The sequence below is a fragment of the Pinus tabuliformis genome, chromosome 7 (genome assembly GCF_031772625.1).
Source record: "Pinus tabuliformis cultivar Carrire ecotype Pingquan chromosome 7, CPIR1, whole genome shotgun sequence".
Classification (NCBI taxonomy): domain Eukaryota; kingdom Viridiplantae; phylum Streptophyta; class Pinopsida; order Pinales; family Pinaceae; genus Pinus; species Pinus tabuliformis.
This window is the reverse complement of record NC_142293.1, coordinates 165,033,425-165,060,435: the sequence shown is the minus strand read 5'-3', so window position 1 is coordinate 165,060,435 and position 27,011 is coordinate 165,033,425.

Sequence of the window (27,011 nt, the reverse complement as noted above, 5' to 3'; positions counted from 1 at the left end):
TCAACCTAAATCAACAGTTACCCTTTGTAGCAACTCTAGAATTACCAAATCCAAACCGACTGACGAATGATCCAATTGCTTACGCCCCTTGGTGGTCGACGATTCCGCATATACTTCCGTCAGATATTCCTAAATTTAATGGAAATCTGGGTGAAGACCCGTCGAATCATGTGATGAACTTTCATCTGTGGTGTTCATATAACACTCTAAACGATGATTCGATTAGGTTTCGCCTTTTTCAGTGAACGTTAACTGGTCCGACAGCAAAATTGTATATCGAATTGCCTAGAGCTTCATTCGATAACTTCAGCACCCTAGCCACAACCTTTTTAACCCATTTTCAATTACCAATAAGGTACGAAATGGGAACAGAGCTTCTTACCAATTTCAAACAGACAACGGCCACTCACATATCTGATCATATTCATGAGTGGCGACGTTGTCGCAGAATGGTAAAAACATATGTTCTTGATCAGCTGCTAGCTGAATGGTTTATTAAGTCATTATTACCTTCTATCACAGAAGATGTGGCAAAGGTAGGAGTCGTCACTGAAGAGCAAGTTATTGCTCGTGCACAGTATCTAGACTTGATCTATACTCAGTCTAGCACGCTCTACGATAAAATACTTGATGCTCCTAGACCGGAATTTTCCGTTCCTCCCCCTCCTAAATCAAACAAAGACTCTCATGCCGGAGATGGCGTGATAGGTACGACAAACATGAAATTGACAAAGGCTACATCTAAGAAAGCCCGTAATATTTCCGATCAAAATGCAAATGAAGAACTTCTTGCCTCAGAAGTAAATGTCGTGTCGACCGACAAGGGCATACAACTGAAGCAACTAGGAGGCAAGAAGAAAAAGAAAGGGAAGAAGAAGAAACAGGAGGAGTCGTCTCCTGAAAAATCTTCTGTAAACCCTTTTGGAAATAGGAAACCAAATCATCCATGCTTTATATGCGATGAGGATCATTGGACATCAGATTGTCCATATAAAGCTGAGCTTAGAAAATTCTTTAAGAATACAAAAACCTTGGTAGTATTAACTGATCCGTTTCTGAATCTAGGAACAAATATGGTTGCTAGTGACAATGCTTCGCGATCCCAAGTACTTATGCTGTTCGTTTCGAAGCGCCAAAATGATGCTTTGATATCGACAAGGAATAAAGGTTACGGGAATCCACAACTGTCAAACAACAAGGCTAATGATCAACCTAGTAGTTCGACAACAACTTCAACCGAAGTTGTGCCACCCATCATTCCTGAGCTAACAATAAAGCCGCCAAAGGGAGTAGTACACAAATCGACATTTAATCCTCATGCCAGAGCAACACAACATTATAATATAGTAGGGGACTTGGCCCAATCGCCATCCGCTATGTCGACACTTGAGGTACTGCAAAATTGCCCCTCCCAAAAGCAAGCTTTATTATCAGCAATAGGTGGGATTGACCTAATGGATTCCAATCTTGTGGCCTTTGATCATAAAGGATATGACCCTCAGTTACCAGCTCAACTAGCTTTCCTTATTCAAGTCAAAGCCCTCAACAAAACTGTTCATCGAACAATTATTGATGAGGGGGCATCTACATGTATTATGTCGATGAGTTGTTGGAAAAATTTAGGCTCACCACCCTTGTCGAGATTGCCAACGACATTAAAAGAATTTGATGGATGATCATACACTCCATACAGGATTTTAAGTAACTTGCAAGTTGAACTGGGGGAGAAAATAGTAGAAATTGATGTTGAAGTAATCGACGGAAACCTCGATTACAACATCCTACTGGGAAGGCCCTGGATATATGCCATGGCCACAGTTGTGTCGACCTACTTCAGGAAGATTGAATTTCCCTTCCAAGGATGAATTACAATCGTCGACCAACAAACATTTCTCCCCAACAGTTCACAAGTTACGGGAAGCATTCCAATGATCCATGGAAGCAATCATTCGCTTCAAAATATTGGAGTAGGCCTCCTAAAAGACCCTGCCTTAATGGGTACTTTTTCCGTACTGCCTCCGAGTAATCTGGCAGAAGTGGCCACAGTGGAAACCTACAATATGAAATCTTCTATATCTAAGGATTCAGAAGATTCCTAAACATTTTGTCAGCATGGATCATCGCCATTTTAGAAATGTTATAGCAATCAATTTTCTTAGCTTGGGGGGCAAACCCAAATCAACACTCATCGAGTGTTTGGATAGATAGGTCTAAGGAATATGGCACCTCTTCAGATCCTTGGTCACATGTACATTCTATAGACGAAGGAATCATTCAAACAATGATGATAGGAAAGGCATCATGGGAAGATTACCACCATCGCTCCCATCTTCCGGATTACCACGAAGATTATTCCAACAACCTTAATCATCCATCAGTTTTTTATTTTCTATCAAATACTGTAAATACGGTGGATTTCGAGGATGGTTGTTATCTCATGTCGACCTCGTTAAAAAATGAAACAAGGAGTCATGAGGATATTTCTTTTAAAGTGTCAACCACATTAAAAAATGAAACAAATCCCCTTTCCAAATCTCAAAGGTAAACCTTCATTCCAACCACCGAGTTGAATGCAATGAAGCTTGGGGGGCATGCACCTGAATTTGAGTTATTATGCTGGATTTGAATTATTATGCTGGGGGCATGCACCTCAATTTGAGTTATTATGTTGGATTTGCATTATTATGCTGGGGGCATGCAAACTTATCACGAGTAGTGTTACTGCAAGGTTCAAGCTCGTTAAAAAATAAACCCACCACAAGCAGTGTTACTGCAGGGTTCAAGCTCGTTAAAAAATAAACCCGCATCGAGCAGTGTTATCGCGAAATTCAAGCTCGTTAAAGAATAAACATAAGCAATGAGCAAGCGTTTCCCCCAGCGTTTAAGCTCATTAAAAAATGAACCAATTTCCATTAAATAACCATCATGAATGTAGTACTTCAGCCTTTGAAGCCTTGGTCGTGTTCTCATCATCACCTCCACTTTGTATTGGCCGATCATTCACCTCCACTTGATTGTTTACCCCTTTTTAGGAATAACAGCGAAGAGTGATCTTGTTAGCCATCCTTGTGACATTGCCGTGATTGGAAAATTCCAAACCTTACCTGGAATCAGCTGCTACCCGAATCTATCACTCGTTCCTAAAAAACGAGTCTCCTTTAAGCTCTTTTCAATTGACTCATAAAATATGAAAAGATTGTCGAGCTATTGGCCTCTCCAGCTCGGTAAAGCGACTGGAAGTGCTATCCCTCCTAGATTTTAATCTTTTTGGACCTCAGGGATTATTACACAAAAAGATCGAGCGCTTGTTTTGTTCGGCTCGTTAAAAGTATCGAAAATTCATCCCTTCTGTATTATTTTATACTTTTTCGAACTTAAGGGATTAGATCACGAAAAAGGATTTTTTGGAGTTTCCTTTACGTCCCTTTTCAGACTCTCTGAAATTGAAAAGGACCGAGTTATCTTTGTCATTAAACGCGTTAAAACCTAATAGCGACATACTTGTCTGTAGCAGACAAGAACGAGTTTCACTATTGCTAGGCTTGCTAAAGCATAACAATGGGTTTTCTCGAAGGGCAAATTATAGAACAAGCATATGTTATCCTCCTCAAGCTTGACAAAAATAAAGAGGTACTGGTCAGAAATGACTGGGGAAAAGTTGGGAAGAAAACTTGAAGAAACTTTGTTGGTAGCAAGTCGCTCTTGAACATGACACTTTCACTCCGCATCCAAGTCGGGTTGGGTTGTTTCATTCACCGGTCACATCACCATGGTCACATCACACCATCCACATTTGGGGTTAATGCTACCGATCCATCATGTCAGTGTCGCCGGTATGTTCAAGAGAAGTCACTAAAAGAATTCACCTGTGTCTCACCCGCTGCAATACATTTACGCTCCATTCTTTCATGACCGCCACCCTGAACCTTATATCACCAGATCGCTTTCACCTCCATTAAAATCATTTGCTCTGTTCCATGTCATTGATGTGGGATTCATTAAGGCCCTCCTATGACGGATCGCTTCTTGTCGACATCAGCTCATTATCCAAGAAGTCGATCTAGGAACACCCATTTTAGTACTTTGAAACTTGCATGCCTCAATGGCAAGTTTCTCACTTCCGCCGATAGGTTTACATCAATGGCCTTCGACTGAAAGATTTTGCGTGGTGCTCAATGTCAAGTCCTTTATTCACACCACATGAATTGTAATGCAGTACCTTGAGGATCATTATAATTATCGGTGATTCCTCTCGCGCCTATTAGCAACTTACATCATTGGCTGGTAATCAGGCGATGTCTTTCCATGTTCGACTTCAGAACATCTCTCACATGGATCGACTTGTACATTGAGTGAGGACTGAATGAGATTGAAAACCCCGATCTAGTTTCATCCATCCGGGTTGCGATATATATTCAGGAAAATAAAGACATCAAATGTACATCATTGCTGCACAGATAATCATCCAATCAAGGGGATGATGGCTCTACCAGAATCATCAGTCTACACTCAGACGATTGTCTGTCCTATGTACATTAAAATGAATTTATAAAGTTGAGCATGGGAATGCCTTCCTCAACTAGATCATGAAAATATTACGAAGATATGTATTGTATTGTATCTTATTACAGGTTTCCTCCCAGCTTGAAAGAACTTCGGATGCTCATGATAAATCATTTCACCCGACATCACAAAGATTAACGACCTCATGCTTTAGGGGGAAACTGTTATAGACATTTTTGGGCACTGCAACCCCAAGCATAAAATGTCCATAAACCAAGGGCTCCTAAGTCCCTAAAAGTGTTGTTCCAACCCATAAAGGAACAAGGTCAACTAATTACAGCTTCTCCCAGAAGTTCTCCATGAAAAACTACTCAGAACTGGTCAAAACAGGATCATTTCACCTGCTCCATAGGAAAAATGCGTTGCATCTCACCTAAGTACACTCAGTGGGTGCGTTGCATTTCAAAAATCCCTTCTATGGGGTGCGATGGACGAGAAGAGACAAATGGCAGTGTCAATCCGCGAGGTGGAGAAGCATGGAATCTTCCAGAAACTTCTCCTGTGACACTTGCCTTTCTGAATTCGACCAGGGATGAGTAAGAGATCATCAATCTCCAAGTGGAAACAAGAACTATCAGAGGGAATACACTAATCAAATCACAAGTTGACTCATCTCCCTTACAGATATCTATATATGGATCCCTCATCCCAAAGATCCGGAGGCTGGAATTTTGCATCTTGTAAGGAATTGCTGTTGGTTTCTTGAGGCAACGTCATAGTGTTGAGTGATATAAGCTTTGCATGAGGTGAAGAAGGGCTTACTTGCTGAGAGGATGATGCTGGGTCAGAACAACTGGTTGTAACTCTCTTGGCTCTTTCTTGATTATCAATAAAGTTATTCAAGTTTTCCTCCATACTCTTGTGTAATCTATGTTTTGTGCATTTGTATGGTCAATTTACATCTGATCCTAGATTGTTTATGATAATAGATCCATGTTCTCGTATAGTGTTATGCTGCTTTGATTCTACAGGTACTTTGTAAAGCTGGGTATACAAGGAAGCAAGTAGCAAAGGACTATCAGAAGAGAGAGGAATCGAGCAAGGAACCAAGCGCAAGATAGAGGTTGGTCTCCTTTATTCTTCTCTCATCTATCTTTCATAAAGGAAAACGGAAGTAGTTTTACTTTGTTTGTTTCTAAGGTAGCTACCACGCCTTAGTGGGATTAGCAGTTCTGCATAGACATTTTTCCCTGTAACAGAAGCTTTAACATGTTGTCCCTTTGTTGTATCTCTAAGATGATAATGGTCAGCTATCATGCCAGGGAATCTAAGATGATTGTTTTGGGGGTTTTGTTTTAATTTTGTGGACCAATGTATGAAATAGATTTAAAACAATGACACCTAACCTTTTGAATAGTATTAATATTAAAACAGAGGGTTGCTATTAAAATTCACATAGTGATATAGCTTGCACGGTGGTGAGTAGAAATAGAGAGATGGTATGACTATCACAGTCTTCAGATTGAAAATTAAATAGTCATAAGTAAGAAAACCTTTAAACTATGTTTAGAAGGTTTAACAAAATGTGCTTAAGCCTACAACAGATGCTGATGATATTATGATTTAGAGGGAATTAAAAAAACAAATAGTTTATGTAATTCATTCTCTTTATAAATGATCACTTCAGAAGATTACAAGAATAACTGAAACACAATTACTCCTACCTGGTTATCTTTGTAAAACATAAGAACATGAAGAAAACACTGTGAAATAAAAGTGGAAAAACTTACAGAAAAACGAAACTGTATGAATCAAAATTCAGAATCCATTTGATTTTGTATTAATTATTCAGAAAAGTCAAGTACATTCAATGCTTAGAAATGCTTCTTCAATGGTGCAACCCTTAATAACTTGTGAAAGAGAGTTATTTATACAAATTGAGAACTAAGAAAATATCTTAAGTTGTTTTACAAAAATAGATAATTACAAAATCAGGAATATAAACTGCTAGCTGATCTGGCACTATTTTGGTGCTGATCTGTTTGATGACTATTCCTAAAAAAGTTGAAAACTGTTGAACTTGTGATGACTGTTCCTGTAAAGGTTGAATGTTGTTTGATCAGCCTCTAGTCATGTAAATCAGTTAATACTTCGCAGTGCCTCTTATCTAGGATAGATATTTTGGTTACCCTTCTGTAAATTTCATCTATCTCTGTATACTTCATGAAAGTGGGTTTTACTGGAAATATATGCCTAATCTCATCTAAAATGAAGAAGGTGTCACTGAGTGCATTTAGCACCACTATTGTTGTTGCACATCTCTTATGTTTGACACTGAAGCTGCATTGGAGCCTAACTCTGTAAGCTTTCGAACATAATCTTCAATAGGAATTAATTTGTCATTAATTACAAGTATAGAGGGAAAACCCTTGCTGGTTAAGGGTTCAATTCTACTGAAAAATCATTGAGATATTGTATTCACACTGCTGCACTTTTCTTCCAACTGAAGTATGAGGTTCTACTTGGTGATGATCTTCTTTAATTCCCGAATAATTGTTGTCCTGTCATTTATCCCTAATTCTTAAAGATCATAGTTGTCTTTAGAATTGAGGAACTTGATTATATGAGAAGCAATTTCTGACATATCCTCAAGTTGTTTAGAAATAGTTTCAACAACTTGTTGAGCTTTCTCCAAGAGGTATTTTTGATCAAATAATATCTTGATATAGGGCCAAATATCCTTAATTGCTTATGTGATTCCTTCCCATAGAATTTCTCTTGGAAAAACTAATTTGTTTCCAATGTAATATTCTTTGAGTTCCCTTTGCAATGTTTCAATCTGACCTTTTTCTCTATGCAACTCAGCTGCATGTGAAGTGTCTGCAACAATTTTCATGTGCTGTAATTCCTTGAGTTCATTATGCAACTTCTTGATTTGTCCTGTCTGAATAGACATGTCCCAAACAGCTTCAACAAGTTGTTCAACTCCTTCTACTGCACCTGTAGTTGATGTTGTGGCTGATGTTGAAACCCTGGTTACAGGGATTGCTACAAGGGGTACTATATCCATTGGAGTTTGAGCTCTTTTGATAAATTCCTCTTTCTCCTTAACCAATTTCTCCTTCTTCTCTTCCATTTGTTTTATTTGTAGATTCTGTTCCATGATGAGCTTCATCATGTTAGACTTCTGAGTTTTAGTTTCTTCAATCTCTTTAGCCATTGGGTCCTCAGAAGCTAGCAATTTGAGCTATTTCCTTAATGTTGAAAGCTCAACATTTTTCTTCTTCACAAGTTCTTCTGCAACATTTATGTTGGAGGGATCATATCCCATATTTAGCACCAGATCCTCTAAATATTTGATCTTTGTGTCCTTTGCGAATGAGGGACTTTTTCCAACTTGTGTTGTGACTGTGTGTTTGCTAAGGTAACTTGTAATTTTGAAAACTCATGGCAGTATGAGTTAAAGTAGAAGAAATCATTTGTCCGGTTTTTTTGTGCATCTTAATTTGATCAGTTGGATGCACATCCTTTACATTAAAATTAAAAGAGGTCTTCTTCTAATAATGTGTAGTAATCCTAGGCTGTGGAATCTAAGCTTGTAGAAAAGCCATTTGGATTTTACCCTTCTCATATTTAAAGACTGAAAGAAGTCTGGTCTTTGAATGCATGACTGGATTTTTTGAAATGCTGATTGCACTTGTATTATCACATAGAATGGGGATAGGTGGAGTACAAGTCATTTGCATGTCTTGTAATATTTTCATCATCCAGAGGAGTTATGTGCAACAAGATGCAGCAGCTACATATTTTGCTTCAGCTGTAGATAATGCAATTGAACTCTGTTTCTTGCTGAACCAAGATACTAACCTAGGACCCATGAAGAATGTACCACCACTAGTGCTTTTCTGTCATCCACACTTCCTGCCTAATCTACATTTGTATATGCATGAAGTGTGAGATTTGTACTTCTAGGATACCATAAGCCATAGTTTTGAGCTCCTTGAAGATACTTAAAAATTCTCTTAACTGCCTGAAGATGAATTTCCTTTGGATTTTCCTGAAACCTTCCAACTATTCCCACTGCATGCATAATATCTGGTTGGGTACCTGTTAGATAGAGCAGACTACCAATCATGGATCTATAGGTTGGTTGATGCACCGCTGCTGATTCATCATTTGCGTTGAGGTTACATCCTATTACCATAGGGGTACATACTGTTTTCGCATCCTCCATCCCATATTTCTTCAAGATCTGCTTGAGATACTTGGTTTGTGAGAGAAAAATGTTGTCTTTGTTTTGTTGGACTTGTAAACCAAGAAAGTATGTGAGCTCACCAAGCATGGACATTTCAAACTCTTTTTGCATTACCAAGGAAAAATTTTGACTCATGTCTTCTTCATTGCTACCAAAGATGATATCATCAACATACACAACAAGTATTAGCAACTTATCATTGTCAACTTTTATATATAGATTGCTATTTGTGGAACCTTTTGTAAAACCTTGTTGATGGAGGTACTTATCCAAGCGATAATACCAAGCACTTGGAGCCTGTTTAAGGCCATAGAGAGCCTTTTTGAGTCTGCATACAAGATTTGGATCATTTCCAAGGATAAACCCATCTGGTTGCTCATTATACACTTCTTCATCCAAGTTGCCATTTAGAAAAGCAGACTTCACGTCCATTTGAAATGCTTTGATCTTTTGAAAGGTAGAAAGAGCAAGGAAGATCCTTATGGCCTCAAGTCTAGCAACTGGTGCAAAAGTTTCTTCAAAGTCTATGCCTTCTTGTTGAGCATACCCTTTATAAACAAGTCTGGCCTGGTTCCTAATCACATCTCCATTTTCATTTAGCTTATTTATGAATATCCATTTTGTTCCTATGACATTATTATCTTTTGGTCTAGGAACCAACTCCCAAGTGTTATTCTTTTCAATCTGCTCAAGTTCTCCTCCATAGCCTTTACCCAACATTCATCTTTGCATGCGTCTCTTACATTTTGTGGTTTAGTGGAGGAGAGTAATGCTAGATAACTTGAAGCTTCTGAAATGGTTCTCCTTGTTTGTACACCTGCCTCCTTTTGACCCAAAATTTGAGTTTTTGGATGATTCTTCTGAACGTACTTGGATGGAGTCTTTTCTTCTATCCTTATCTTTTCTTCTGGAGCCTCATGGGTTTCTTCTTCATCATGAGTCTGAATTGTTGTAGGAGGATAGTCCTCATCATCTTCAAACTCTTCAGATTTTACTTGCCTTGGAATGTTTCCTTCTTCATCAACCACTACATCAATACTTTCAACAATTTTTCCAAGTCTTTTATTGTAACAATTATATGCTTTGCTGTGGGGAGAGTACCCATGGAGAATGCCTTCAAGTGCTCTAGGTTCAAACTTGCCAAGGTTTTCATCAGTCTTTCTGATGTAGCATTTGCTCCCAAATTTTTTAAGTATTTTACCGTGGGAGTCTTACCATACCAAAGTTCGTGAGGAGTCTGAGTGTTGTTTACCAGAACATTTGTCTTGTTGAGAATAGTAACTCCAGCAAATGCGGCTTCACCCCAGAAGGTTGCGGGAGTTCCAGACTCATCAAGCAGAGCATGAGCCATTGTTGAACTGTTCTGTTCATCCTTTCCACTACTCCATTTTGTTGAGGAGTCCTTGCAGTAGAGAATTCCCTTCTTATTCCATGTTTTTCACAAAACTCGAAAAACTCATTCGAGGTAAATTACCCACCTCTATCAGACCCGATGCATTTGATTCTACGATCTGATTCATTTTCAACTAAGGATTTGAATGCTTTGAACTTTTCGAAAGCTTCGTCTTTATGCTTCATAAGTCCTAACCAACACATCCTGGAAAATTCGTCAATGAACAATATAAAGTATTCTTCTCCTCGAGGTAACCTTTTCCTAGAAGGTCCACATACATTAGTATGGACAAGTTCAAGTGGCATGCTAGTTGATCCTTCATTCTCCGGGAAATTAGTTCTGGTTTGCTTACCAAACTGACATGACTTGCATATTGTATTGTCTGGAATTCTGATGTCAGGGAGATCACGAACTGCCTGATATTTGCATGTTTTCCTTATCTGAGAGAAGCTTAGATGCCCCAATCTTCTATGCCATAGCCAATGTTCATCATTCTTGCTAATATGGCATTGTTGTTGTCCTCCCTTGAGTATGTATAAATTATTTGGAGTTCTTATTCCTTTGATCACTGTTTCTCATGTATTAAGCTCACGAACAATACATCCATTTGATCGAAATATTACCTCATTTCCTTGGTTACACATTTGACTAACACTTAATAGATTATGCTTTAAGGCATCAACTTACATAACATTCCTAGCTTTGACCTTTTCTTTCAAAAGAATTGAACCTTTACCTTTTATGAATGTAGGGGTGTCGATTCCAAATGAGATCTTCTTTTCCTTTTCTAAGGCACTATATGATTGAAGTTTTTCTTTATCACCTGTCATATGTTTCGAGCATCCACTCTTGATGTACCACTGATTTTCCTGTCCTTCCGCATATAAGTCTATACCACATCTTTTTGGTTGTGGTTCTTTCTTCCTCCATGTTTTGGGGCTCAATGAAGCTTGCTCCTTTTGAGTTGTTTGCCGAAACCTACTCCTACATTCAGAATCTTCATGACCAAAGTTGTTACAGATAGAACATTCTATTTCATTTTCAAGAGAAAAAAAGTTGTTGTAGGTTCTTTTCATGATTCCAGTCACACTCCTTTGATTTCGTGCTTCTCTGGTCATGATGGTCTTGTAGGCAACGCATTGACCTGCTTTATGTCCAAAGTTACATGACAAGAGAAACATTGGCCATTGAAGAAATTCTTGCTATCATCAAACCTTCCATTGTAACAGCCATTCATTCTTGAGGTAAATCGAGAATGATTTACCGCTGGTTGGTTGTAGCTTTTGTTCATCCTTAAAGTAGATTGCCCTTAATTTACTTGGTGATTTCTGTTCATTCTTGAAGTAAATTGTCCCTGATTTACCTGGTGATCTCCATTGGGCCTTTGTTGTTGATTGTGAACTTGTTCACGTCTCCTTGCAGCTTCAAGATAAATTTTGGAGGTAGATGGCTTCTGTGCTTGAGATGTTTCTTTAGTATACCCAAGACCTGTCTTGATTAGAGGAGAACACTGCACTTTGATAATCTCATATAAAGTTTCATATCCTTTAGCAAACCTAAGATTAAGAGCTTTCATTTTCTCAATGTCCTTTCTAAGTCCCACAATTTCACATTCTAACTTTTGATTGTGTTTCTCCATTTCAGCAAGTTGGAATGTCAGAGTATCTATAATCATATTTTTCTCTTCTAAGAAAATTTTGAGTTTAGAAATTTCTTCATAAAGTCTTTCTTCATCCATAGCATCCAAGAAATCATCATCTTCCAAAGCCATCAAAAGTCTATAATTATTACCTTGTTCATCTTCATCACTATTTGAAAGTCCATCACTGTCTTCATGTGTATAGTAGCTTTTCTTACTTACATTCTGTTTTCTATTCCATCTAACTGGTTCCTTACCTTTGTCAAGCCTATCTTTATGAGGACACTTGGCAGCATAGTGAATGACTCTTCCACAAGAAAAACATTTGACAGGTAACTTACCTCTGAATCTTCCAGAACCCCGTTGAAGGTTCTTGACAAAATTTGACTCTTCCTCTTCTTCCGACATATGTCCTGAGTCATTGTAATCTCCTTTTCCTGAGGCTTTGAATGCAGCTTCTCTCTTGTTTGATGGTCCCCCTTTTCTCATTTCATAAGTGCTTAGGATTCTGTGTAGCTGTGACATGGTAATGCTTTGTAGATTCTGTTTTTCTTCTATGGAGGAAACTTTTGATTCAAACTTAGAAGACAAAGATCTTAGAACCTTTTCAACCAAAACAACTTCTTTTATTTCTTCACCCAATTTTTTCATACAATTAACAATCTCATCTATACGTAGGAAATAGTTAGCCACACTTTCATCATTGTACATTCTAAAATTTTCATATTGAATTCTGAGAGTTTGTAGTTTTGCTCATTTTACCTGTTCATCTCCTTCATAGCTCAGAACGATCTTGTCCCATATTTCTTTTTCGGTTTTGAGCTGCATAACCTTGACGAATTCTTATTGAGATAGGCTCCCTAATAGAGTATTGACAGCCTTTGCATTTGTTTCATACTACTTCTTACCAGCTGTATCTGTAGGAGTTGCTGATGGAAAAGCGTACCATGTTTCCACAATATCCCAAACTTCTGTACCAAGAGATTGAAGATAGGTAGTGATTCTTACCTTCCAATAGACGAAGTTTCTTCCATAAAAGATTGGTGGCCTGATTGATGCTTCTTTTTTGTTGTTGCTCATGATAATAGATCTTCCTTCAAGCGATCAAGCTTCTTCTGAAGGAACGACTCTGATACCAATTGTTGGAAATAATACTGAGAGGTGGGGGGGGGGTGAATCAGTATTATCAGGTCAATTATTTTTCATTTCACAATTGGATTTGTATACGCTACTTCAGTTAGTAAATACTGTGTATGTACGCAACTTCAGTTAAGGAAACAAGTGTATATGAGCAGACTTGTAATTTAAATTATTCTTCAGATGTTGATCGTTAATCTATGCATCAAACCATATGAACAGTAACTAGGAACAAGAAAACAGAATAGGCAATCACACATAAGAACACAAGATCTAAGGTGGAAACCCACTGTGGGTGAAAACCACTTGCTGCAATTTGTCTCTATCTTCTTTCAATTAGAAACTTCTTTTTACAATGTTTCTGTACTGGTGTAGTCATATACCAGTATGCAAGCTGCTACATGCAGAAGGCTACAACCTTCTCTCGTTCTCCAGCTTCTCCTGAAAGGGAGCTACAACCCCCTTAGCTCTTGTACTAGCTGAGGTACTAGTATGTAGGTGCTGACCTACAGAAGGCTACAACCTTCTCTTTTCTTCCAGGGACCTCCTTTCATAAATTTTCAGGCTGGATCCATGTATATCAATCAAACATCAAGTATATCTGCATTAACCAAACTCCTTTGTACAAACAAATACTGAATCAACCAATAACTTCTCAGAATGCTGTAACTAGAAAACAGTACCAATAACCAAACTCCAATCATGAACCCAGAATACTGCAGCAATAAACCAAAGCAGCTAAAACATATTTCATGAGATATACACTACTTCAATATATAAAACCTGCATGCATACGCTTCTGTATCAAGGCTATCCACCGTATACGCTATTTTACGTTAGTGAACCAGCGTGTATACACGCCTCTGCTGCATTGAACCTGTATACAGATTTATAAAAGATAATTTATCTTTTTACTTATTCAGACATTAGTTATACCCAGATTATCATATTTATAGATCACATCATGTATCAAACAGATCAAATATTTCACAAAGATACTTCTCTTCAAACCGCCTTAAGATCTTGACCCATCAATAGAACTTATCCTTCTCCTTGCGGTCAGGTTCCTCCTTGATTCAAATCTAGTTATGCACCATAACCCAATGACAGTATTCTCGATCTTGCTCTTCATAATATATTCAATACTTCAGTTGATCCCTTGCCAAATGATCTCCTTCCCTTTTTATAGACTTAGCCCTTACTCACACCATGTTCCAAAACCATAGAGGTCCAATACTAGGGACTCAATACCTGAGTTCAACACTTTGGATGCAATACCAAGGACCAAAACCATAGGTTCAAATATGACGGACTAAATACCATGGACCAACCATAAGTTTTCCAACATGTACGTTCTTTTCTTTGCATGAAAGTGCATGCATACATATAAACACCTTTTGATCGGTACAAACACGTGTATACACGATTTTGTTAAGATGAACCTGCATATACCTCATTTTATTTCATTCTGAGAGCTTGAACTGTGATCTGCCCTTTGAGTGAGTTTCCATCAAGGACAACACATGTGCCATAGTGCCAAACCTGTGCCATAATGCCAGCAAAACTTCCCAAAACAATGGGCCATAATGACTTTTTGCTGTCTTTTAGAACTTTAGTCAGGCTGTTTTCCACATTTTGGTAGGCAATCTCTCTTGCTAATAACTTATAAGAAACATATAGACGAAGGACGTGTGGATTAGCTATGCTAGAAAAAAACTAATATAAGTGAACCATTCTTCAATAAAATACTTGCAAATAGTAAGCAATCTGCAACAGCTTCTTGGAAAAACCTAGGGGCTTTTTTATTGAAAATCATTTGATGTAGGGCAACACAACAACATGGAATATCTTATAGAAGTGAGGTATGTAATGTGACTCCCATATTTGTTTATGACTGAGATGGATGGGGTAAGGATCTTTTAAGGTCCATTTCCAACCCATGGTTAGAAATGTTGTGCAAAAGTAGATAACATCCATAATGTAGGCACTAAAATAGAATGTAGGGAGGTTATCCGAGAAGGAGGTTTTATTCGAGAAGGAGGCTTTCTCTTGTAGAATTCAGCAATGGTGGTGGCTAGGTTGTCAGATAGGATGGAATGCCAATTCATGATATGGGAATTAACACAGGCATGAATCAGAGGAATCCATTCAATTGAAAACTTAGTATTATTGGGTAGCCCATACAATTTACATATCATGGCTGCTACATAGTTGTAGGGGTTTTCCAAAAGAGGCTATAACATAAATGCCCAATTTGTCATACTTGAATTTTTTGTCCAACACCCTCCAACCATGAATTAGCTTAAAGGGGTCTGGATTCTTCTTTGCGAAGTTAGCCACAAATGTACCATCGTAGATATCCTAGGGATCAAGTATGTGGCACATCTTCTTTAAATCCTCTACCCTAAATGACCAAATGAGCTCCATCTTTGAATTATTGAACTACCTATCTTCAATTATAAGGTTTTGAATCACCCACCTGATCATATCTGTATAGGGGACGATTTTAGCCCTTTCTCCTATCCTATGAAGGAATGAACAAGAGGCATCTCTACATTGGAGTTCTGAAGGCCTTTTGGAATCAGCTGTTACTCTTGTAATAGTGATTTTAGGACGTTCATCCTCTAGCTTATTGTAACTTACTTCCAAATCTTTTGCACCTTCGGCAATGTCACAAACTGTATCAGCAAAGATAGGAGCCATCTCTGTAAACTCAACTTCAAAAATGGTCTATTTTCTCTATTTCTGCATCACCTTTCTAAGGGACATGTCTTCTGTTGCTTTCCTAAGAGAGACAAGATATATTAGCCGAGATGATGTCTAGCAATTAATATTGAAAACTTTTGTGAGATGACTTTGGATCGTGAGAAAGGTTTTAATGAGATACTCGATTATAACTACCCATAACCAAGAAAATGATTATCCTTCCTCGGGTTGCTAAATACTTAATAACATGTCAACTCATTTGTTTTAGCATTTAAAAAGCAATTATTCCACATGCTTTACTGAAATTAATCGTGCATTGCGGTCTTAAAAATGATACAATATAGCATTTCCAGATATCTTAAGCGAAATGTGATTGCGAGATCTCAATATTGCATTTTGTAAATTGTTTTTGGTTGTTCTAATAACATGGTCCAGTTTTTTTCAAACTATGTGAAGTGTGAAATGTGATTGCGAAATGGCCAGGTGATGTTATCACTGCGGGAGACCTAATCGCATATCACACTTTTTAAATGGCTTTTAACATGGTCATGTGGAAAAGTTTGATTTGCGATATGGATTTCATCCTTGGTTATTTTTGCAAGGTTTTGCTAGGAATTTTCATAGAGTTAGGGTTTTATTATCCTAAGCCTAAAAATTTAAAAGGGTCCCCATTTACAATTCTAATCCTAGCTATTTCTTTTTTTATAAATGGGGGGGGGTTGTTTCGTAGTACAACAACAACTGGCGATTCACTTGGGAGAACCAATTATCTCTGAGTAGTTTTCTGAAATTTCTAAAAACTTTCAAAGTAATTAGGGTTATAAGAATAGTGATTACATGAGTTATAAGGTAAACAACATGCCTTTCGAATCATCATTACTTGCTCAGCTTATTTACTTATTTACTTTACTCTGGTAATGATAGAAGTATAAATATTTTCATTAGCCAATAAAATTTAAATAAATATAGTAGGTGTCTTTTGCAGATTAGTTTTTGTAGTTTACTCATTATCACAGATAGTGCCTCTATTGCCAATAGACATTCATAGCCTCGACAGGGTTATCTTTTAACCAACAATGATTCATTGTCCCATCTTTATGAATTTTCAAATTTCAAAACGATATCCACTTTGATTGAATCTCACTTGGATCTTGTCCTCTTTTTCCTTTTTTGAATGTAATTTTGCTCTTTTCTGGTTTCTTAAAAGACATTGTCTAGGTGCGGTAACCTACCAATGACAATTCCATTCACTGGACAAGTTGGCTCTTGATGAGACCCCTTGTCTTCTGATCGGGGAGACCATTAGCTATTACCATATTTGGTATGCATTATTGCTAATATCAGTTTAATCACTTCCCTATGAACATGGTAAACAAGATAGTAATGAGACTTTTTATCTTTTAAGGTTTTTTTTTTTTATTTTTTATTTATTTTAGAATCACACTCTGAAAAAGGAAAATTGTAACAAATGGGGTGGATCATTGGCTCTTTTGAGAGTTTTGGGTGATAATGATAGAGTTTTTAAGATTCTCATTTGCAAATTTTTTTACAAGGTTAAAAATTATTTTCTTGACTCATAACAAAACCTTCATATTCTATAAAGATAAGAGTTTGTTAGTAAAATAAATGTTTTAAGCAAGATTAGGTTTTTCCAAAGAAATAAAGTTTACTTTAGGACTCAAATGTACTAATTATTCCTTTTAACTCTTACTTTCTTATAAAGCAAAAAATAGAAATGTTACCAAAGATTTTATTTTGAAAAGCCAAAAGTAAATACTATTTGACCATTATTTTCCTAGAAAGAAATATGCTACAAAATTGGAAGAGGCTATCTCCTAGGAGAAGTAATTTTTCAAAATTTGCCAATTGACAGGCAAAGAATCCTTCTTCCTTGACAAGTCTTGTAGAAGAAATGTTGATTGTCCAATTTTTTCAATGATCTGAAAAGGGCCAAGCCACAGTCTTTGGAATTTGGTATGTCTAACCTTTTCCTCGTGTGATTTGTCCCATTTCAGAACTAAGTCACCAAATTCAAGATTTTTATGACTGGAAGAAGTTGTATCGAAAGAATATTTGACTAATTGTTAATGATGGAAGTGGGTTGCTTTAGCCTTTTCTCTTTCTTCTTCAAGCTTGAGGATTTGAAATTGTCTTGCTTGGAGAGAAGATGAAGGGTTTTCATCAATAAATTGCACTAGGGCAAGAGATTAGATTGCTACGCTTGTGGGAAGAACAACTTCTTTTCCATAAACTAAAGCAAAAGGAGATGAACCAATAGAGGATTTTTGAGTAATCATGTCTGCTCATAGAGAAAATGTTAATTCTTTGTGCCAATTCTTGTGATTTTGATCAATAATCCTTTTGATAATTCTAATGAGGTTCTTTTTATTGATTCTGCTAATCCATTACCTTGAGCATAATAATTGGCTGAATATTTCAACTTGAAACCTCACTTCAAAGAAAATTCTACCATTGTATTTCCAGAAAAGTAAGATGCATTGTCAAACACTAAAGCTGACCTAGTAATTATGTACTGATCAATGAGGTCTGTAATATTTTATGTATTAGCTATCTTTAATGGGACAACTTCTACCCACTTAGTAAAGTAATCAGCAGTTGTAAGGATATACCTATGATGTTTCAAAGATTTAGGAATAATCTCACCAATTATGTCTAATCCCCATTGTTCGAATGGTAGTTGGATGTTAATTGGTTGTAAAGGGAATGCGGGTCTTCTTTCTCTTCCGGTTGTGCTTTGACAAGTTTTTCACTTCCTTGCATATTCATGTGCATCTTTAAATACTATTGGCGAATAATACCCTACCTGTAGGATTTTGTGGGCTGTGGTATTTCCTCCAAAATGTCCTCCAGCTGGTCCATCATGTAATTCTTGCATGACCTTTTCGGCTTCAAGTTTCTCTAGGCATCTCAATAATACTAAATCATAATTCTTCCTAAACAACACATCATTGACTAGCTCATACTAATTTGATTTCAATCTTAAAGCTCGCTTTGTTTTATATTTAAGATGCATAGGAGCATATCCAATTTTTAGATAAAATTTCAAATCAGCATATTGTGATTGGGTCTCGTTGAGGCTTACCTCTGATATTTATACTTCATTACCTTGGTCTTCTTCTAATGGTAACTAGGATGCTCCAGTTAACATCCTGGAAAAACCTTGGCCCCTGACAATTTTAGCTGGCTAGATTTCTACATCATATTCTTGGAGTGCAGTTACCCAATTAGCTCTTTTCTCCCCTACTTCTCTTTGGAGCAATAGTTGTCTTACTGAAGGGTAGGTTACAATTATATTTGTATGGGTTTTAAGAAGAAAAGGTCTGAAATGTTTCAAAGTTTTAATAACAACAAATTCTTGTTTCTCTATAGTTGAATAATTTAATTTGACGCTTTGTAAGTTAGAACTAGCAAAGGAGAGAGGTGCCTCAATATTTTCATCGTTCAACTGTGTCAAAAATGTTGCATATGATGTATCAAATGAGAAAGTATATAATACAAAAGGTTTGAGAAAGTCTGGGGTTGCTAATGAGGGAGCATTAATAATAGATTTTTTAATCAACTCAAATGACTCTCTTTCATCCTTATTCCATATGAAAATTGCATTTTTCTTATCATCGCTTGAAGGGGTAGAACAATTTGTGAAAAATATGGAACAAATATTCTTAGAAAATTGATTTGGCCTAGGAATGATTGCATGTTTTTCTTATTGTGTGGGAGGGGAATTTTTTCAATCTCTTGGAATCTATCAAGGTCAATGTAAATTCATTTCTTGGAAACTATAAACCAAAGTACTTTGCCTTCTATTAAAGAAAAATAGGATTTATTAGGATTTAAGGAAATGTCGTATTTGTTGCATCTTTCAAAAATGTGTTTAAGGTTAGCTTAATGATTGTTCCTATCCTTGGAATAGACTGTGATGTCATCCAAGTAAATAACCACCGATTTATTAATTATAGCACATTGAAATATGGCGCCTGTATTAATGGGTCTGAAAGGCATCTTCTGATAGGCATATGTTCCCCACTTGGTCCTGAATGTTGTCTTTAATATCTCATATGGACAGACTAGTATTTGATTATCTCCTGAGAATCCATCTAGAAAGGACATTAATTCAAATACTGTAACTGATTGTAAAATCTATTCCATGGTGGGCAAGGGAAAATTATCTTTTTGGCAAGCTTAATTCAGGTTTCTAAAATCAATATAAATCCTAATATATCCATTCCTTTTCCTTACGGGCACCATATTTGATACCCACTTAGAATGTCTAACAGGGAAGATTGTTTTGGCCTTCAGAAGCTTGTTCAATTTATATTTGATTTAAATTTCAAGGTTTGGGTGAATTTAAAGAAGCTTTTGTTGAACTAGCTTGTCATTTGAAATCATGGGTATGGTGTGTTGAATTATAGAGGCATCATAAGTTTTGAGATTTGCATAATCCCAAGAAAAAGTGCCTTTATATGTTTTCAACAACCTGATGAATGGTATTCTTTCTTCAGATGATAGGCCTAGACCTAGGTTGAAATTTTGAGGTTTTTCATTTGACCCTAGGTTTAATACTTCAAATATCAAAGTAGAACTTTGAGTTTTGGAGTTAATACTTTTCTTAAATCTATCCTTTAGATCATAAAGATCTTCCATTTTAACCATAGACTTTGGGATCGAGTTATGGTCATGATAAATTTTGATTTCTAGATCATGCTCATGTTCATCTATGATTTGTTCTTCATATGATCCCTCTGATGTAAGGAAATTAACTATATCCGAATTGTTGTTCAATACTCTCCAATTTGTTACATTGTTAGGAATTGATGGCCTAAATATTAATTCTATTGAAAATCTATCTAGACTAAAATATTCTGAGGGTATAAGCCTAGATGCCATATTTGCAAGTAATTCAACACTTGCTCTTTGTAATCTAGGGACTCAATATATGTTGAAAGAAGAATAATGATGTTACAGGGAAAAGTGTCTACACAGAACTGCTTATGTCACTAAGGTGTGGTAGCTACCTTAGAAACAAACAAAGTAAAGCTACTTTCATTTTTCCTTTATGAAATATAGATGAGAGAAGAACAAAGAAGACCAACCTCTGTCTTGCGCTTATCGCCTAGTTCGATTCCTCTCTCTCTTGATAGTCTTTCGCTACTTGCTCCCTTGTACGCCCAGCTTCACAGAGTACCTGTAGGATCACAGTAGCATAACACTATACAAGAACATGGATCTATAATCATAAACAATCTATGATCAGATGTAAATTGACCATACCAATGCATAAAAGATAAATGACACAAGAGTATGGAGGAAAACTTGAATAGCTTTTATTGATAATCAAGAAACAGCCAAGGGAGTTACAACCAGTTGTTCTGACCCAACATCATCCTCTCAGCGAGTAAGCCCTTCTTCACCTCATACAAAGCTTAGATCACCCAAAACTATGATGTTTCCTCAAGAAACCAACAACAATTCCTTACAAGATGCAAAATTCCAGCCTCTAGATCTCTGGGATGAGGGATCCATATATAGATATCTGTAAGGGAGATGAGTCAGCTTGTGGTTTGATTAGTATCTTCCCTCTGATAGTTCTTGCTTCCACTTGGAGATTGATGATCTCTTACTCATCCTTGGTCGAATTCAGAGAGGCAAGTGTCATAGGAGAAGTTTCTGGAAGATTCCATGCCTCTCCACCTCGCGGATTGACACTGCCATTTGTCACTTCTCGCCCGTTGCACCCCATAGAAGGGCTTTTTGAAATGCAACGCACCCACAGAGTGTACTTAGGTGAGATGAAACACACTTTGCCTATGGAGCAGCTGAAATGATCATGTTTTGACTAGTTTTGAGAATTTTTTCATGGAGAACTTCTGGGAGAAGCTGTAATCAGTTGACCTTGTTCCTTTAGGGGTTAGAACAACACTTTTAGGGACTTAGGAGCCCTTGATTTATGGACATTTAATGCTTGGGGTTGTAGTGCCCAAAAATGTCTATAACAGTTGCCCCGTAAAGCATGAGGTCGTTAATCTTTTGATGTCGGGTGAAATGCTTTATTATGAGGATCCGAAGTTCTTTCAAGCTGGGAGGAGACATGTAATAAGATACAATACAATACATTATCTTCATAAAATTTTCATGATCTAGCTGAGGCGGGCATTCCCATGCTCAGCTTTATAAATTCATTTTCATGTACATAGGATAGACAATCGTCTGAGTGTAGACTGATGATTCTGGTAGAGCCATCATCCCTTTGATTGGATGATTATCTGTGCAGCAATGATGTACATTTGATGTATTTATTTCCCTGAATATATATCGCAGCCCGGATGGATGAAACTAGATCCGGGGTCTTCAATCTCGTTCGATCTTTACTCGAAGTACAAGTCTATCCATGTGAGAGATGTTCTAGAGTCGAACATGGAAAGACATCGCCTGATTACTAGCTAATGATGTAAGTTGTTAATAGGCGCGAGAGGAATCACCGATAATGATAATGACCCTCAAGGTACTGCAGTACAATTCACATGGTGTGAATAAAGGACTTGGTCTCGAACACCACGCAAAATCTTTCGGTCAAAGGCCATTGATGTAAACCTGTCGCCGGAAGTGAGAAACTTGCCATTGAGGCATGCAAGCTTCAAAGTACTGAAAGGGGTGTTCCTAGATCGACTTCTTGGATAATGAGCTGATGTCGACAAGAAGCGATCCGTCACAGGAGGGCCTTAATGAATCCCACATCAATGACACGGAACGGAGCAAATGATTTTAATGGAGGTGAAAACGATCTGATGACATAAGGTTCAAGGTGGCGGTCATGAAAGAATGGAGTGTAAATGTATTGTACCGGGTGAGACACAGGTGAATTCTCTGAATGAATTCTCTTGAACATATCGGTGACACTAACGTGATGGATTGGTAGCATTAACCCCAAATGTGGATGGTGTGATGGGACCATGGTGATGTGACCGGTGAATGAAACAACACAACCCGACTTGGATGCGGAGTGAAAGTGTCATGTTCAAGAGCGACTTGCTACCAACAAAGTTTCTCCAAGTTTTCTTCCCAATTTTTCCCCATTCATTGCTGACCAGTACCTCTTTATTTTTTTCAAGCTTGAGGAGGATAACATATGCTTGTTCTATAATTTTCCCTTCGGGCAAACCCATCGCTATGTTTTAATGAGCCTAGCGATAGTGAAACTCGTTCTTGTCTGCTATGGACAAGTTTGTCGCTATTAAGTTTTAACGAGTTTAACGACAAAGATAAATCGGTCCTTTTCAATTTTAGAGAGTCTGAAAAGGGACGTAAAGGAACCTCCAAAATTCCTTTTTCATCATCTAATCCCTTAAGTCCGAAAAAGTATAAAACAATACAGAATGGATGAATTTTCGATACTTTTAACGAGCCGAACAAAACAAGCCCTCGATCTTTTTGTGTAATAATCCCTCAGGTCCAAAAAGATTAAAATCTAAAGGAGGGATAGCACTTCCGGTCCCTTTAACGAGCTGGAGAGGCCAATGGCTCGGCAATCCTTTCATATTTTACGAGTCAGTTGAAAAGAGCTTAAAGGAGACTCATCTTTTGAGGAACGAGTGATAAAATTGGGTAGCAGCTGATTCCAGGTAAGGTTTGGAATTTTCCAATCATGGCAGTGTTACAAGGATGGCTAGTGGGATCACTCTTCGCATTTGTTCCTCAAAAGGGGTAAACAATCAAATGGAGGTGAATGATCGGCCAATACAGCGTGGAGGTGATGATGAGAACACGACCAAGGCTTTAAAGGCTGAAGTACTACATTCACGATGGTTATTTACCAGGAAATAGTTCATTTTTTAATGAGCTTAAATGCAAGGAGAAACATTTGCTCATGACTTATGTTTATTTTTTAACGAGCTTGAACTATGTGCTAAAACTTCTCGATTGAACGGTCATTTCTTGACTTTACCATAAATAGCTTTGTTCTTTCAAAGATTGTATTGCATTTTCAATTGCTTCATCAAACTAGTTAGAAATGAACAATATATGTTTTAAAAATGAGTTAGAACACTAATATTTTACTCGAATTACGTAAAAAGTAATGTAAAAGTGCTTTTACCTCTCATTTTACCATTTCATTTGAACTTTGGTTTATTGGAGCTTTGGAGGTGCTTTTCCCCCCTTGATTTTCATCAGCTGATTCCAGGAGATTCTGTGGACGATTCTCGGTGCCGTCTGGACCAGGTAGGAGCTAAACTTGAGCTTTTTCATTTCATGCTTTCCATTTTGCATTCTGAGCTTGATTCCTGGTTTTTCTAAGCCTCTGGGGTTTGAAAAACTCGCCTTGGCTTCAGCGCATCCCTTGTGCATCGAAAGGTGTGTTGGATGTTAGCCTGTCTACTGGCTAACTGACATGCAACGCACCCAGAACACTATTGTAGGTGCGATGGGTGCAAGGAAGGAAGTTTATGCACAGTTTTTGATGGAAATTTTGCCTGTCTCTTACCAAAATCAGGATCTAACTCTTCTCTTGTTTGTTTTCAGAGATTTTTGGAGCAAGATGACTATTACATGGCAAGAACGTGAGCATGAAGAAGAGGACATGCTTGCTTTACATGATCCAGTTACAGTAAACACACTGCGGAACTGTGGCTTGCTGAAGTTTTTCCGCATTTCTAGCATGAGACAACAAATCAACTTGCTGCAGTATTTGCTCGATGCTTGGGATCCTACCAGCCAGGTGTTCTAGATTAGGGGCAAATCCATCCCCTTGACTGTACTGGACATCTATTTCTTGACTGGCTTGTCGAGGTGGGGTGCCCCCATCTCTTTATCAGGTTCAACCCGAGGAGGTGAATCTGTGAGAGATTATGTTCGCCAGTATTGCAAGGAGGGATCTCAGCCGAGTAAAGATGGCAAGATCATCATCCATGATGTTACTGATAGGTCCCTCAGGACTATTCTGTTCACTTTTGGTAGGATGGCTGGTGGTGCGGCTCTTCATGTAGCCAACCGATCTTATATGCAGTATGCCTTGGAATGTCTCCAACCGAAGGTGTTCAACTGGTGCGACGCAGTACTTCTTGTGATGAAAGAACAGTTGACCAAGGTGAAGAGTGGGAGGTTGAAGAACTTTGGGTATGGTTCCATCTTGACCGTCTTTGCCTTGGAAAAGATACCACTGATGCAGCCACAGTTCATTGCACTCGATTTACCTTCAACGACTGAACCAAGTATGCAGAGATGGGTCGACCATATGTCTAGGCATGCTGGTCAGTCTCAGATTTCCTTTTCTGATACCTTCTTCGGGTGGTTTGATCGTCAGGAAATGGTTTATTCTGAGTATCCATATGCTGGTATGGACTTCCGGAGTGACCCAGATTTAGTACTGCCATCTGGCGAACAATGGGGTGCCATTGGTAAATTCTTTGACCATATTCCTATTTATCGGTTTTCTTTTATAATTTCCTCGTGCTTTATTCTATCAAGACTAACCAAACTCATGTGTTCATGCAGATGTCAGTCTCGTTCGGCCAGTAGTACGCCTGAGAGTGCCAGCTGCTGCACCAGCAGGAGAGGCTGTTGGAAGGGCTATCCTTCGCGACCTCGATGTGGCCGAGACTCTCACAGCATTATAGGACCAGGTCGAGGGCCTCACTCTTAGTATTCCAGATGTGAGGACTGATGGGCTGCCCTTGAGGTTGCAGCGGCATACTACTGGTGTGCCAAGATGATGGACTCAACTCTTATGCATGATCGCATAGGCTGTGACTTGATATCACGAGCACCATTAGACTAGGGTGCCCCCTAGCATTTTGAGTTTTGAGTCATTTGACCAATTTTGTCTTGGTTACAGAACATTATGTGTAAACCATAAATAGTTATATATATATATATATATATATATATATATATATATATATATATATATATATTTGACTTTCGAAGTTTTATTTTGGTTAAGTTACATGACCCAAATGCAAATATTGATGGTATGCTTCTTTTTATAAATGTTGCAAATGTCTATCTAACACATAATTTGCCAATGAGTCAGTTAATGTGTTTAAGGTTATGGAAATATGCTGATATTGAATAAAATCAAATTGCCTTTCCAAAATCTTAACCCTTAGGAACATGCGATAAATAGCTGGATTTCGGACAGAGTAGATACTAGTGAGTTGTAGTATGATGAGTTATGAGTCTAGCCTGACAATCAGTTAGTGTATACCATGTGTGATGGCATCAGAGAGAAGTTCTATCAACGCGCTATATTCAACGATGTTATTTGTTGATCGACCAATACATACCCCTCTGAAACTTACTAACTCACCGCTTGGATAAAAAATGGCCCAGGCCGCGGAAGATAGGTTCCGCGAACTACGACTCGCTCCGTCGGCATATCCAACACATGACTCCAATAGGTTTGACATCTGCAATAAATGTAAAAAGTGGATTACTTGAACAAAACAAATACTTTAGTGAAAACAAAAACATAACAAAAGCATATATGTTACTATACTGAATCACGCATAGTAACGCTTGAGGTAAAACCCGTTACGAGGTTGTGCTAATGGAATCCCGTCATAATCCATTAACTCATAGGCTCTTTTTGCTAACACTCGCTTAACAACATAGGGGCCCATCCATAAAGACTTGAATTTACCTGCCCCTAATTTATCGGATTCTTGGTCATAAAGCAAGACCAAGTCACCTTCTGAGAAGACATGGGGTTTGACATTCTTGTTGAACTGCGCCTTGAATCATTTCTTATGGGCTTCGTTAGCCAAAGCGGCATCACGACAGGTTTCATCCATTTGGATTAGTTCCAAGAAACGAGCCTCCTCTTCTTCTGAGATTTCACACTGGATTGGTAAGACTGCTTCCAGGCCATATACCAGTTGGAAAGGTGTAAACCCGGTTGCATTCCTTACCGATGTTCGGTAAGCCCACAAGGCTGAGTACAGGATTAGGTGCCAACTTATTTTGTGAACTCCAATCATCCTTTGCAGCGTGCGCTTCAGGACTTTTTTGATTGCTTCAACTTGTCTGTTGGCTTGCGAGTAATATGGAGTAGAGTTGTCATGAGACAACGCTAATTTGGCAGCTAATTCGACCATCATGTGATTGCGAAAATGCGATCCATGATCTATGACTATAGCTTGTGGGATGCTGAATCTGGTGACTACATGATTGAAAAATAAGAGGGCAGTTGTTTCACCAGTATTATCTAATGTAGGCATCGCCTCGGCCCATTTGGTAAAATAGTCAACTGTGACTATGATATACCCATGCCCCCCGGTCGAGGTGGGGTTACATGTCATTAAATCGATGCCCCATTCGGCGAATGGCCCAACAGCATCTATTGGCTGCAGAGGTGCAGGTGGTCT